The 15,969-nt window shown below is 35.1% G+C and overlaps 1 pseudogene; it reads right to left on the bottom strand.

Moving 5' to 3' along the window:
- Positions 1-1,328: 1,328 nt before the first annotated feature.
- Positions 1,329-7,671, bottom strand: LOC107900164 (probable O-methyltransferase 3; annotated as a pseudogene).
- Positions 7,672-15,969: the final 8,298 nt, after the last annotated feature.

Here is a 15,969-nt window from a genome sequence, read left to right as displayed (position 1 = left end):
ATTGTTACAAATTGTGTTAAATTTTGCTAAAATCTATTTCATTCAGATAGTCTGCATATTAGGATAATTTACATTAGGGATCATTACATCTAGTTTATACCACTTCTCAACTATATTTTGTTTTTATTTTTTAAATTGTTAATATAATTTTACAAATTAAGTGACTTAGCACAAATACAATCACTGTGGAGACGATAACTCAATACTTACTTATTACTTGATAACGACTGTGTACACTTGCACAAACCCGAGCGTTACAATAACCACCCCCATGAGTCAGAAGGAAAAGTTGAACAAAAATGATGAAGATGAAAGAGTGGATGAGACTTTTTGTAGAAGGTTGGTTGGCTCTCTTATGTATCTTACAACTGCTAGAGTTGATACTTTACATGTTGTAAGTCTTCTATCTAGATTCATTACTTGTGCAACTAACACTCATTTTAGAGGAACTAAAAGGGTGATGGGATATGTTCAAGGAACGCTAAATTTCAAAATCATGTTTTATGCAAGTCAAAAGTATGTGTTGTAAAGATATTCTGATAATGATTGGGTTGGTTCGCCGGATGATATGAAGAGCACTTATGGTTATTGTTTTAATCTTGGTTCAATGGTCTTTTGTTGGTACTCTAAAAAGTAATAAATTGTGGCATAATGTACAACTAAAGTTGAGTTTATTGCAGAAACAGTTGTTGCAAATGAAGCTTTATGGCTTAGAAAAGTATTACTTGATCTTAATTGAAAGCAAAAAGAGTGCACAAAAGTGTTGGTAGATAATCAAGCAACTATTGTTATCTTAAATAATCACATTTTTCATGGGAAAGCCAAGCATTTCAATATCAAAATATTCTCTCAACGATGTGCGAAAGGAAGGTTTTGCTAAATTAATGTACTGCAAGACTGACCTTCAATTAGCATATTTATTTACCAAAACTTTGCCTAGGAGTAAATTCGAATCTTTCAAAGAAATGCTTCGAATTTGTAGCAATTAAAGTAAGGAGTGTTGAAGATTATCTCAACTATTGCAGTCAAAATAATTTGGTTACTTTTAACCATTTTCAATTAATTGCTGGTATTTAGAGATTTGTTAGAGAATATAAATATTTTAATTGCTTATTTTCAGTCATTTTTTGTTGAACTTTTTCCCTATATAAGCATTAGTTTTCAGTTCAATGAAATATACACTTTCCATCAAAAATTATTTCTACTTTCTTCTTGCCTTTATTGTTTTGTTATTTATTTTTTTTACTAAGTTTTCTCTAAAACACTCCAACAAAGTATCAAAGCTTAAAAAACATACTTTATTTTTGCGAATCTTTTTTTTTTTTAAATTAAGGATAAACCTTAATGAGGGACTTTAAACCAAACAAGGGTGTTAATTTGTAGTGACTAAAACCGGCTGCCATGAATGATTTTTGCTAATCTTGTTCGGTTCTTTCTCTGCCACTAACTTCCCCCGTCATCAACATGTCGAAGAATAGCTTGGCTTCAGTTAATTCATGTTCATCTTTCTCCACATTTATCACAATGTCTATGATAATCACCTTTCCCTTTTCTCCTTGCGTTGGGATGGCTTCTCTACATTTCTTCAGTATTTTTATACATTCCTCATCGTCAAAAGCATGTAAAATAAGATGCAAAATTACTCATCTCCAAAATAAGATCAATGGAAAATAAAATTTTAAAGCTAAGATTCACTAACTCGACATGAAATGTGTTGGGATTAGTTCCCATGCAGGAAAAAGGGTAGCAGGCAATCGAGCCATGGTGTGCAGCAACTGGAGCTTAAAGCTGCTGAACTACTTGCTGCATTTAGTTGTCTTTTAATTCTTTTGTAATCTAGTTCACGTTAAACCAAGTAGGTGACTGTTTTGATGTAATTCTGATGTTGATTGACTGAAAAATTAGCAAAGCAATATGTGCAAGCTAATCTTGTAAGTTTCAATGCATATTAGTGGTGTTAGGTAGTTGATTAGGTGATTACTTGTTTATTTTTACAAGTTTGCTGATATATGTAATGGCTTAATGCCTCATTCTCTTGTCAATGAAATTTATCAACTTGTTTTTCATTCAAACTCTCTCTTTCTTTTCTATTTTTCCACTCGTAAGCTTCTTTTCTGTTTCTTTCTCATTTGTTTCTTCTCCAAGCCTCGAGGCTTACTGTACAAGCAAGACTAAAAGCAGTTTGCTGCTGCCTCTAACACCAACAATTTGTATCAGAGCCTTTGTCTTAGTGGACCTGTTGTATCAAACCAAGAAACCAGAATGGCTTCTTCAGGTTTTTCACCAGCAGCCCCTCCAGTCTTCAATGGAGAAGGCTTCTACATATGGCTGGTAAAGATGAAGACTTACTTGCAGGCCTTTGATCTGTGAGAAGTTGTCAACACAGATGCTGAGCCAGCACCACTGAGGGCCAATCCCACAGTAGCTCAGATCAGAAAACATGCTGATGAGAGGACCAAAAGACACAAAGCCATGTCCTGCATTCAGAACTGTGTGTCAGATGTCATCTTCACCAGAATTATGGCCTGTGAGACTCCAAAACAGGCCTGGGATAAGCTAAAGGAGGAGTTTCAAGGCACAGAGAGGACAAGGCAACAGCAACTGTTAAATTTAAGAAGGGATTTTGAGAATCTGAAGATGAGGGAAGAATAAATAGTGAAGCAGTATGCAGATAGAATCATGGTAGTGGTTAACAGCATAAGGCTCCTAGGTGAGCACTTTGATGAGACAAGAATCGTGGAAAAAGTCCTCTCCACTTTACCTGAGAGATATGAGGCAAAGATATCCTCCTTAAAGGACTCAAGAGATCTTGCTAGCATCTCTTTGACTGAGTTGATTAATACCTTCTATGCTCAGGAACAAAGAAGAGCTAGGAGGGCTGAAGATCACCAGGAAGGTGCATTTCAAGCCAGAGCCAGAGAAGCCTCGAGCATCAATACTTATAGAGGCAAAAAGCCCTGGAAAAACAGGTCTAAGCCTGATGCTGCAAGAAGCAGTGACCAGCCCTGCAGACATTGCAAGAGGCCAGGTCATCCAGAAGACAAATGCTGGTTCAGACGGGATGCTATATGCCAGCATTGTAAAAAGAATGGCCATGTTGAAAAGGTTTGTAAAAACAAAACCAAACCAAGGCAGAGCCAATTTCTGCAACCAAAGGTTGAAGCTCGAGTGGCTGAAGATAGTAGTAACCAAGAGGAGCTGGTCTTTGCAGTGTCTTGCTCAGTTGCTGAGAAGAAATGCTCGAAAGGCTGGCTATTGGACAGTGGCTGCACTATCCAAATGTCACCAGATGCATCTTTGTTCAAAACCTTGGACAGAAGCTGCAAAACCAAGGTCAAGGTTGGAAATGGTCAGTTTATAAAGGCTGAAGGAAAAGGAGATGTGCTAATATGCACTCCTATAAGCAACAAAGTCATCTCGAATGTGCTATTGGTGCCTGAGATTGACAGAAACCTTCTCAGCATAGCTCAATTGCTCGAGAAAGGCTATTCAGTTGTGTTCAAGGACAAACAATGCTAGATTGCTGATCCAAGTAGATCAAGCCTTATGACAGTCACAATGACTGGCAAATGCTTTGAGGTTCATTGGCCAAATGACTCAAAGTCAGCATACACAGCCTCTACAGATGATTCCAAGCTCTGGCATCAAAGGCTTGGACATGCCAACTTCAGGTCGATGGCTCGAATGGCCATAGAGGGCTTGGCCGAGAATTTCACCAACTCAGTGGAGCATGATGATGTGTGTGAAGTTTGCCAGATGGGGAAACAGGCAAGACTGCCATTTCCTACAAACTCAACATGGAGAGCCACTGAAAGATTGCAGCTGGTGCACTCTGATGTATGTAGACCTATGAGGACTGAATCACTTAGCAAAAATAAGTATTTTATCCTCTTCATTGATGATTTTACAAGGTTTTGCTGGATTTTCTTCTTGAAACACAAGTCTGAGGCAGCTCAAGTGTTTGTGAAGTTTAAAATTACTGTTGAGACAGAAACAGGCTACAAGCTGAAATCAATAAGGTCAGACAATGGGACTGAGTATACTTCAGCTCAGTTCCAAACCATTTGTAGTGATGTTGGCATTAAACACCAGCTAACAAATGTGTACACACCTTAGCAGAATGAGGTATCTAAAAGGAAGAACAGAAGCCTGCTGGATATGGCCAAGTGCCTACTATTTGAGAAGAAACTGCCCAAAACCACGTGGGTTGAGGTAGTAAACACTGCTTTTTACCTTCAGAATAGACTTTTAACCAAGGCCCTTGTTCACAAGACACCTTTTGAGGCTTGGTTTGGATTCAAACCCTCCTTGGCACATTTAAAAGTGTTTGGTTGTCTGTGCTATGCACAAATACCAGCAGTAAAGAGGGACAAGCTCTCGAAAAGGGCTCAAACAGGTATCCTAGTGGGCTATAGCTCAGTCAAGAAGGGCTACAGGGTTCTGGATCCCTTGACAAGCAAAGTCCAGGTAAGCAGAGATGTTATCTTTGATGAAAAGGCATGCTGGAATTGGGAGAAGAATGAACCAGAAGCTATTTCAGAAGATCTGGTGCCTAATCAAGCTGAACTCGAGCAGCTTAGTCCTGAAATGGACATTGATGATGTGCCTGTGAGAGGCACAAGGTCCCTAGATGAAATTTATGAAAGAGCACAGGTTGCTATAGCAGAACCTACCAGTTTTGAAGAGGCTGAGGCAGATGAAGGCTGAAAACAGGCTATGGTTGATGAAATCAACATGATTTAAAAGAATCAGACATGGGAATTGGTTGATAAGCCTGCTGGAAAGAAGACCATTGGAGTAAAATAGGTCTATCGAGCAAAACAAAATGCCGATGGCAGTCTAAACAAGCTGAAAGCTAGGCTTGTTGTCCAAGGCTTCAGCCAGAGGTATGGCCTGGACTACCTGGAGACTTTTGCACCAGTAGCCAGTCTTGACACATTCAGAATGATAGTTTCCTTGGCTGCTCAAAATTAGTGGACCATTCATCAGGTCGATGTGAAGTCTGCATTTCTCAATGGTTTCCTAGAAGAAGAGATCCACATCGAGCAGCCTCAAGGGTTTGTAGTCACTGGCAAAGAACACATGGTGTACAGGCTGAAAAAAGCCTTGTATGGCCTGAAGCAGGCCCCTCGAGCCTGGTATGCTCGAATTGACTCCTATCTGATCAGTTTGGAATTCGATAGAAGTGCTAGTGAACCAACATTGTATGTGAAGAAAAATCAAGCTGAAACTTAGCTTATCTTGTCACTTTATGTTGATGATCTATTAGTAACTGGAGGAGACAAGAATATGCTGCATGACTTCAAGAGGAAAATGATGAAAATGTTTGAGATGTCTGATCTAGGCAGAATGAACTACTTCCTAGGAATGGAAGTGAAACAAACTGCAAATGGAATCTTTCTCAGCCAGAGTTCCTTTACTATGAAGGTCTTAAACAAGTTCTCCATGAAGAACTGTAAGCCAACAAGCATACCAATGGATGTTGGTATGAAGCTATCGAGGCACGACAGTGGTGAACCAGTTTGTGAGACAATGTACAAGTGCCTCATTGGTAGTCTGCTGTATTTGACTGCAACAAGGCCTGATATTATGTTTGCTATTAGTATGCTATCTAGATTCATGAATTGCTACAATGATCAGCACTTTCAAGCAGCTAAAAGAGTGCTGAGGTACATCAAAGGCACCATTGATCATGGTGTGTTGTTCAAAAGGGCTGAACACATGAAACTGACAGGCTATGTTGATAGTGACTGGGTTGGATCATGTGATGACATGAGGAGCACATCTGGATATGCATTTAGCATTGGCTCAAGCATGTTTTGCTGGAGTTCTAAGAAGCAGATTCTAGTAGCACAATCAATAGCAGAAGTTGAATATGTTGCTACTGCATCTACTGTGAATCAAGCCATATGGCTTAGAAAAATTCTGGCTGATTTAAACCAAAATCAATAAGGAGCAACAGAGATTTATTGTGACAACAAATCTGTTGTTGCAATTACAAAGAATCCCATCTTCCATGGCAGAACGAAGCATTTTAATATCAAGTTACATATTGTAAGAGAGATGGAGCAAGCTCATGAAATCGATCTGGTTCATTGCAATTCAGAAGAGCAAATTGCTGATATCTTTACAAAGGCACTTAATGTGTCCAAATTTGTTAAACTAAAAAGGGAATTAGGTGTCAATAGCATGGAAACTAAGGAGGAGTGTTGAGATTAGTTCCCATGAAAAGGTGGCCATGCAGGAAAAAGGGCAGCAGGCAATCGAGCCATGGTGTGCAGTAGCTGGAGCTTGAAGTTGCTGAACTACTTGCTGCATTTAGTTGTCTTTTAATTCTTTTGTAATCTAGTTCATGTTGAACCAAGTAGGTGAATGTTTTGATGTAATTCTGATGTTGATTGACTGAAAAATCAGCAAAGCAATATGTGCAAGCTAATCTTGTAAGTTTCAATGCATATTAGTGGTGTTAGGTAGATGATTAGGTGATTACTTGTTTATTTTTACAAGTTTGTTGATATATGTAATGTCTTAATGCCTCATTCTCTTGTCAATGAAATTTATCAGCTTGTTTTTCATTCAAACTCTCTCTTTCTTTTCTGTTTTTCCACTCGCAAGCTTCTTTTCTGTTTCTTTCTCGTTTGTTTCTTCTCCAAGCCTCGAGGCTTGCTATACAAGCAAGACCAAAAGCAATCTGCTGCTGCCTCTAACACCAACAAAATGTTAGGTCTCTTAACTCCCCAATTTTCTTAACAATATATATATGTATGTATGCAGGATTTTATAACTTTTGGTAAAAACATTAATGCTATTTGAAATAAATCATGATCAGTTTTGCATACCTTCATTAGAATGGCATCTGTAGAAGGGATATGTTGAAACAGATCGCCTCCAACAAAATTCAAGTTGCCAGTAGTTGGCAGGTTAGCCACAACGTGAGGGAGGTCAAACACAGTGCATTTCAGTTGGGGATATGCTTCGGATATGACTCTAGAAATAGTTCCCGTTCCACCCCCAACATCAACTAATGAATTCACACCCTCAAAAACTTGCTCGCAGTCTTTAACAACCAAATTCATCATTTGAGAATCACTTCTCATTGCATCATGGAAAAGGGCTTTGAACACGGGATCATGGTCCATATAGTCCCAAAAGGGTTTGCCATTTGCAGTCTCAAATGGACTCTTCTTTGTTCCTTACATCCAATCACTCAGAAACTGCCATGGCATCATCATAGCAGGATAGAGCATTCCCACAACAAAGGGTGATAAACAATTGATCTTTTCTTTGACAAGTATTTTGGAAAATGGTGTGAGAACATATGCTTCTTTTCTTCACCTTTATTGACTTTCGTCGTAGCAAAGAATCCTGCGTGCACCAGCACCCTCATCAGCCGATATGTAAAGCTAGCTTTGGTTGGAACAATACCAGGAGCCGAGACCAACTCAGATAGAGTGATGGGTTCGCCATGGTTATGGATTGCATCTGGGATTCCAAGCTGAACTGCACACTTGAGTGACATTGAACTTACGTAGTTAAATATATGTTTATATAAACGAGCTTGAGCTCGAAAGGACTCATTGGCTTCTTGATCCATGACACAGTTAATCTGTAGGCTTCTCAGAGAGACAACTTTTTCTTTTTCCTAGTTTTTATGTGGAATACAAGTAGTTGAAAATCACAAATGATTTAGAGGATAGTAGCAAGTTAAAGACGTTTATATAAACTTCACCCAATCTAAAAGGTAATTGCTCTCTAAATGTTTTATATAATTAATATCAGTTCGGTATCGCCAATAGTAACAGTGACACTTAAAAAAATTTTAAAAATAAAATTGGAGATAGTAATGCCAATGCCAATGACACCACCAATATTTAATATTTAAAACATATTATTTACGTACATAATTTTTAAAGTGAATTATGTTCATTAATAATAAAAATATATGGATATTTTTATAATAAAAAACCTCCAAGACATCACTTTGGACTTATCGCCCTATATTTTCCCTTTTGTTCTTAAATCCACTAACGACCTTTAACCACTTAAAAAGTTAAAATTATGATAAGCCAAAAAATAGAGAGCAAAATTGTGGAAACCAACAAAAAGATTGTTCACATGAGCCGTCTTTTTGGAATGCAATATGCAATAATTCAATCACATGAGTTGCATTAATTGCTACATGAAAGAAGCTACCAAGTCACCAAATTGGAGGTTAATTTAATAACTTATTCTTGCCTGAAGATCCATGAAAGAAGCTCACTGACCGAATATTTTGCACAGTTCTCACTGTTATTTCAGGCTATGAAGCAAAGATACGAGAACTTAACGACAGTTCTCGAGTACAAACTTGAAGAACTGGAGCAAGTTGTTAAGCAACAAGGATTCGTTCTTTTCTTAGTGCATTTCAACATCAGGCCATCTTGTTGGACGGGGTTCTGGTTTGATCCCCTCCAATAATATAGTATTTTCCTTTTTTTTGGTGTTTAATTACAAATGTGTTAAAATTATTAATTAAAAATAAAAAAATATTTTTAAAATACTAATTATAAATATTTAATGATTATATTTAAATATTTAAAATATAGTTTATATATTCAAATTAAATTTTATAAATAATTAATATTTATTGCTTAAAAATATTTAAAATTTATATTTTATATATTAAAATATTAACAACAAGTTATAATAATTTTTTATATTCTTACTAAAATAAAATAATATTAACTAATTTAAATATTATTTAAATCAATATTTGTTACTTGAAAATAACATGTCTAAAATGGACATTTTATTTCTTAAAAGCACTTTTTGACCGCAATGCTAAAACACTCAAATTTTAAACCAAACTTTTCAAAAGCACTTCTCAAATCACTTTTTAACAGCACTTTTCAAAAGCATTTTTCAAAAGCATTGAAGAACTGGCCATTAGTTTAGTAACGTGGCAGCTTATTAATGAATACTTAAGTGTTAACACCATGTTTGGTTGGAGGAATGGAATAGTATTTTCCTATATTAATTGAATGGCAAACAATTCTTTTATTTAGTTAAACCTAATATTCATTCAATTGAATAATCATTACTTTCTTATTACTTGTCTTTTCTAAATAACTATTCTTTGGTGATTCCATGCAACCTTATATAACAAAATAAAATTAATTTTTAGATTAGTCCTTTAAAACTTGGACTCATAAAAAATAAAAATAAAATATTTAAAATATTTTATTATAATTTAATATAAAATAATTATATTAAAATTGTTATTAACAGGGGCGAAATCAGGGGCTAGTAGGGGCCCATGAAATGGAAAATTTTATATTTAAGTCCTTTAAAAGTTTTAAAATTTTAAATTAGTAAAGGTAAAATTGTACTTTGACCCCCCTAAAAATGATAAAATTTTGATTTAATCCTTTAAAAATATAAAGATAGAGGCTATTAAAATGGTAAAATTACATTTTTACTGTCATAAAAATTACAATTTAATTTCAGTCCCCTTTAAAAAAAATTCTGGCTTCGCCCCTAGTTATTAAATTATATATTTTTATTTTTATTAAATATTAACAATTATATTAAAATATGACTAAATTATTTATTATTTTTATTAAATTATATTTATTAATAACTCTATTAAAATTTAATAACAATAATCATCTACCTACAAAATTCTACTAAGAGTACTCTAGTCATTTAAGTTTTTTTCCTTATGCTATTATAACATGGTTCTACTCAACCAAACACAAGAATACTATTACAGTTCTATCCTATTCCATTAAACTAAACAGTTGAATTATTAATTACAGTTCTATTCTATTACAGTGAACCAAATGTAGTGTTATATAGATGAGGCAGCAAAGAGATTGGGTTGAAAAGTGGATAGCAAGCTGTCAAAAATTGGTCTGCAATGGAAAAATCAATAACGTGGCAGCAGAGACTAAAATGATGATAATGATAAATGTGCTGGAAGGTTTATGAAATGTTAAAGGATAAGGATGATAAGATAATTATGGCAGCAATGTTTCAACAATCTTAATCGAAAAAAAATTATTAATGTCAATTAAATATGATTATAAATATGAATCATAGGTTATTCTAATAGAAGCAGAAAAAAGTATAGTGAAAGTGAGAAAAAAAATACTGAGAGATATAAAACTAGCAGCTAATATAGTGAAAAGACAAATTTATATTTGTACAGCTGTTTATTTGTGTATAATAAAATTGTTATTTGAGCTAGTAATTTTTCACTACGCTTACAACATTCATTACCAAATTCAATTATATAATGTTTTTCAAATAAGGTTATATTTCAGGTAAGTTCATCCGCACGGCGTGCTAGCTAGATTTGAATAGATACATCGTTCTGAAAATACCTTTATGAGTTGAAATGTTTATTGCTTTAACAGATCTGAGTGTCGACCCATCTCTATAACAAATTTGCTCTTTATAAAAGCTCTTACCACACCTACGAGGAATACATGCATGTGTAGGGGGTTGAAAGCTTTGATATATATGGGGTCCATTTATGCTTTAAAATAGGCTGGTACGCACTGAGCTAATCTCTGGTGTTCTTTTCTATACATATATAAAATCTGGTGAGTTGGAAATTTTTTACTTTGGATTGAAAAGAAGCTAATCTTTTCATTTAATTGACTGTTTTTCCACCTTTTTATTTTATTTTTGTGAAAATGGAGACTTTGGTGCTGTTTAAAAGGGAATATCCTTTAGGTTTATTAGATCGGCTATTAAAGGCAGATGGGTTAATCGAAAAATAGTGTTGGCAATACCCTTTCTATATATCTTCAGCACAGTCGTGACAATTTTCTTAACAGCAAAGCTTTAGGAATCTTGTAGTGGGAATCTTGTGTCACACTATCCAATGCAAAAAGAAAATTATAGAAATTGTAACAGTTTATGTACTTGGATAATGTGAATTCTCCGAATTTGTATTTGTTGAGTAGAACTAGTTGCTAAACTATAAGTATAGAGAAGGGGAAGAAGTGACAGTGGAAGTTGATTTTTTTATTAAATTAAGACAACTATAATAAAATCATAAAACAACAAAATTGTTTACACAATTTAGTTTCCTTATGTCTGTGGAATCTAGTTCAATGAGATCAATCCAATATCTTTAAAACAGATACAACCAGTGAACTAAGTTGTAACACACTTCATTCTTGTACTCAAAACTAGACCTCTCACCACTAAATTCTCCCACGGTGAACTTAACTTGTAAAACCATTCACAAAAGGTTTTATTTTCGCAAATAATGTTCCTTGATGACCTGATAAGTGCTCCCAATGTTCACTCCATAAATCTATACAAGTCTCTCGACTATATCAAGATTTTCGAGACTTACTAACATACTAAAAGATCAATCCCATTCCTTTCTAAACAACAACTAAAATAGCTAAATATAATAAAACATTAACGACCAAAGTAATGTGGACTGGTGGTATACAGGTCTTGTCACACCCCAACATCAGTAGATTCGAGAAAAAGGACAAGTAGGCATGCAAGTTACCTGTTTTGGCGCACTATCGTAGTAAAGTTCGCCAATTTACAGGCTTCTAGCGAACTAAAGTTTGGCGCACAAATTATCTGCCTGTAGAAGTCTCTAAGGATTTCTTCTTGTGCCATTCTTCAATTGAAGAAAGAGTATGGCAAACAAAGAGTATGCCTTAGCGTTTGGCTGAGTATGAACTGCCTACTAAGTATATGAGAAAGCTGTAGGGGACTAAAGTCCTTTTAAGACCACACCTCATACGAGTTACCACCAAGAGTGTTGTAACATCCCAAGATAGGGCTTGAAAATTATGGCCTCGCAAGTGAGGGTTCACTAGTGCTTAGGCGAATTGGGTGTTCGCCAAGATTTAGGTGAGCTAGGGTTCCCTAAAAGAATAACAGCAATGAATTTGCCAGTACCAATGCACAGCAAAAGATGTGATAAAGGGGTTCGCCAGTCTGTTTGGGGAGCTAGGGTTCGACAATTGAGTTGCAAACTGGGGTTCGCTAGTCAAAGATTGAGTCAGATTCAAATTAGGAAATAAAGATATAACATTTCTAGGAACACTTTCGTGCAACTAACATCTTTCTTAAGTCAAGTAGGGTATCCCTAAATTACCAGAACTCTTAGGTATATAAATACGACCCTTAATTCTATGAAATTCTCTCAATGAATATTTTTTTCGTAGCACCAGGGTAAACCTCTATCTTGTTAGGGTTGATTGTCCACAAATCTAGGTTCGCTTCATGTGTAAATTCCGTAAGTTTTATTTGTTAAAATAATCTGTGTGTTTATGTATATGTGAACCAACCGGACCATCTACTAGCAAGGATAAAGGCAAAGCCAAGCTTGTTTAATTTCTCAAATTTTCGGTGAGTGATTTGGGATTCGTCATAAGTATGTTCGCTGTTATATCTTTCAGTATGAATTTTCAAGGCTCGTATCTTGTGTGTGAATTGTGATGTTTTCAAGAACTTTGTTTTTAAACAAAGTTCCAAAAGTAAGTTTTCTGCAAAACCATGTTTTTAACTCCAATACTATGTTTTCAAGGTTATGCTTTTAATATCAGTTTTAAAGACATGTTTATGCGAGCTCCTAAGTGAGCCGATGTTTTTAAGTATGTTCTCAAATACGATTTTATAAACTGTGTTTTTATGAGATTTTGTACGAGCTCTATAAAATTATTTTTAAGCAAGCTCCCTATGCGAGCTCTATGTGATAAGATTCTATGCAAGCTCCTTTGCGAGCCAAGCTCCCTATGCGAGCTCTCTATGATATGTCTCTATGTGTGCTCCTTTGTGAGCCATGTTAGATATATTGGTATACCAAAGGATTGTGAGTACTCACCTCTCTATTTTTGTGATTTTGGACGTTGAGGCCCTGGGTGTTTGGAAATGTGCTCATATTTTAGTAAACATGTAATTGTTTTCTATTTATTTGAACAATGAATAAATAAAGTTAAATTCACATTTCACTATTATGTCTTTCGTACTTTTATCTTTTATATTTGGCATCCATAGTGAAATTGTGACAAGAAAATATTTGCTCATTGATTGTCTAAGTTTAAACTAAAGATGAATGGCATTTTAAGAACATTTACATTGCGAGAAAGACAACTTACTTTAGTAGATAATCTAAATGAGTCTGTAATCCCGTAAAAAATCAAAGTGAGCATTTGATTAAAATACTGAGAAAGATTATTATGTCGTCTACAATTCCAATTGGGGAGATGGCTAGTCTTGACTATCAGAGCAGTTGACTCCACGAGTAGAGACATAGATGTATTCATTGGTAGAATGATACATTGTACTAGACCCAAGATGAACTAATTCTGAATTCTTTTGTGAATTAATTCACTTGTGAAGTTCATGGTGTGGTTTACCTAAATTCTGAGTTAGTCACTGACCATACGTATGCAACTCATGTACTTTGATATAAGTAGAGGCTTATGCTCTAAAAATGATCGAGCCCATAGTCGGTATTTTGGGTACATGACTTGTGTATGGCATGGCTTTACCAGTAACAGTGGTATTTATAGCTCAATTAAAGTTAATGATATCCTCTTATTGGAATTGTGTGGATCGATAAATTGGAACGTGACCACATGTTGCTTGTTCTTGAATGAGCAATTTATCGGAGTCATTTGTTGGCAGTGGTCTAATTAATCATTAAGAAGACACAATGGTGACAATGAGATAAAATAGGATTGTATTGAGTGAATGGATTTAACTCAAAGTAATCAACGATATCGTATGAAGGTAACACACACATGACGAGGTCATTTGACAAAACAGTTGTATGAATTGTTTTCGTAAAGAGTATACAATAAAGAGTTTTCAATCATGGTACTTCTTGTGGTCTGACTCCATGATTAAGTAATTGCGAAATATCGGAATGATGCTTTTGGACATAATTGCAATTACTAGAGCCTAATTTTATATGTCTAATCTGTCCTTCCACTAACTCAACAAAAGCTCGATCGGATTACATTTGAATAAGAAGAAAATTCTACTACTTTGAAAATAATTTAATTGAGTTAATTTATTCGATGTGGAATTAAATTAGGTGGTCGTGAGAATCATTCAACTAGCCACCGATTTGATCGTCGGCCCGACTTCACATATCAGACCTAGTTCGACCAGTTTTTGGGTCTTGGTCTCGATTTTTGGCCCCAAGCTCAATTTACGATCTCAAGTCTAATTTTCAAGTTCAATTACCCATTGGGCCAATTGTCTAACTTGAAAATTAATTTGCAAAAATATTATATTAATTTCAATTAATTTGATTAATTTAATTTTACTTGATCAAAATTAATTTTCCTAAAACTCACTTAGATCTTCCAAATTAAATTTTCAAGAAAATTCTTTAATCAAATTCGCTAGTTTGAAAATTCTCACAACCACCTAATTTAATTCCACATCGAATCAACTGACTCAATTAAATTATTTCCAAAGTCGTAGAATTTTATTCTGATTCAAATGTAGTCTGATTAAGCTTTTGTTTCTAGCAAAGGGACCAATCAGACATATACAATTAGGCTCTAGTATTTGATGGGTGTCGAGTCCACCAATATAAACTTACGCCTAATTTGCAATTTAAGCAGTATAGGGGGTAGGGTCGATCCCTCAGAGACTGGGTTTACTACAAATTGTTGCTCTCTTGACCAGATTTATGTTGGGGCAGTTGTCGTGCCCAAGATATTAGGGGGTAGGATAAAATCGAAAACCTGGAACCTGAAATAAACAAATAAAACGCGTGAAAAGTAAAATTTGAAAATGAAATAATAAAAAGCAGTTAAATAAATTTGAAGAAAAATTAATTAGAATAAGCTCAGCTTTAGGCACGGGTTTTTCTCGTCTTTGAACCGATCCTCGAAATTAGATGAACTCCTCTTTCCAATAAGCTAGTTATAGCTACCAAGGACACCTCGGACACCAATTCTTCCTTGTGTAAATTAGTTATGGAACGTCCAATAACTAACCCTTACCGATCGAACAACCAACGAAACGTTCGTGATTTAGAACTCCGGTAGCTTTGCGTTCTAGAAGAGCCTAGCTCGAGCCAATGTCCTCAACCGCGTGGGACATTTAAATCCGGTTACTACTTCCCTTGACGAAACCAAACAGTAATCTCCACTTGGCACGCCAATGTGTTCACAGAAAACCGATTAGAATCGATCCTTTCGGAATTCCAACTGTACGTCTAACCACACTAAATCAAACGGCGTCTTTTTTGATTTAATGTTGATCTGACTTTGTGAGTTGACAAAATCATACTCTTAATCCAGAGAAATAATAAGTACTAGAATTTTAGGATTTAATTTGCTCGGTTCATAACTCACGGATCTTGATGAGGCTAACTCCGACCTAAAACTGAAAATGGATTTAGTTGACTAAGGTTTGGGACATGTTGGTATTGGTCATAATTTGAGAAGGTTTGAATAAATGAAAAATAAATGAAAATAAATGGGTGAAGGTGACGCAAGGTTTGGGTGCTAAAGCTAGAAACTAATAGATGGAAAAATATAAGGAATTGTTTTCAGCAACTAAATTTCCAAAAAGGAAAGAAAAGCTTGAATTGCAAGAGAAATAAGCTTAATTGAAAACTTGATTAATGACTTCATTCAAGACTTGATGATTAAAATGAACAATGTAGCCTATGTTTATACTAGTGGCCTTGGTAAATTAAGAGCCAACTAGTATAGAAAATCAAGGAAAAATATTCCATGATATAAAAAATATCCCAAAATAATCTCCCACTAAGTCAACAATTTTAGCTAATTAGTCTTGGAAAAACTCTGCTTTGACCCTCCTTCTTTACTTCTTTCTTCAATCTAGCCCAATTGTTTCCTTTTTCTTCTATTTAGCCCCAAATTGCATCCCTGCACAAAATTCAATATAAACATGGAAAAATTCAGTGGTGCACTTCATAAATTAACCAATTTAATTACATAAAATATGTAACTTTAGCAT

The sequence above is a fragment of the Gossypium hirsutum genome, chromosome D06 (genome assembly GCF_007990345.1).
Source record: "Gossypium hirsutum isolate 1008001.06 chromosome D06, Gossypium_hirsutum_v2.1, whole genome shotgun sequence".
Taxonomy (NCBI): Eukaryota; Viridiplantae; Streptophyta; class Magnoliopsida; order Malvales; family Malvaceae; genus Gossypium; species Gossypium hirsutum.
Note: the sequence above shows the minus strand (reverse complement) of the source record. Positions and strands in the feature narration are given on the sequence as shown.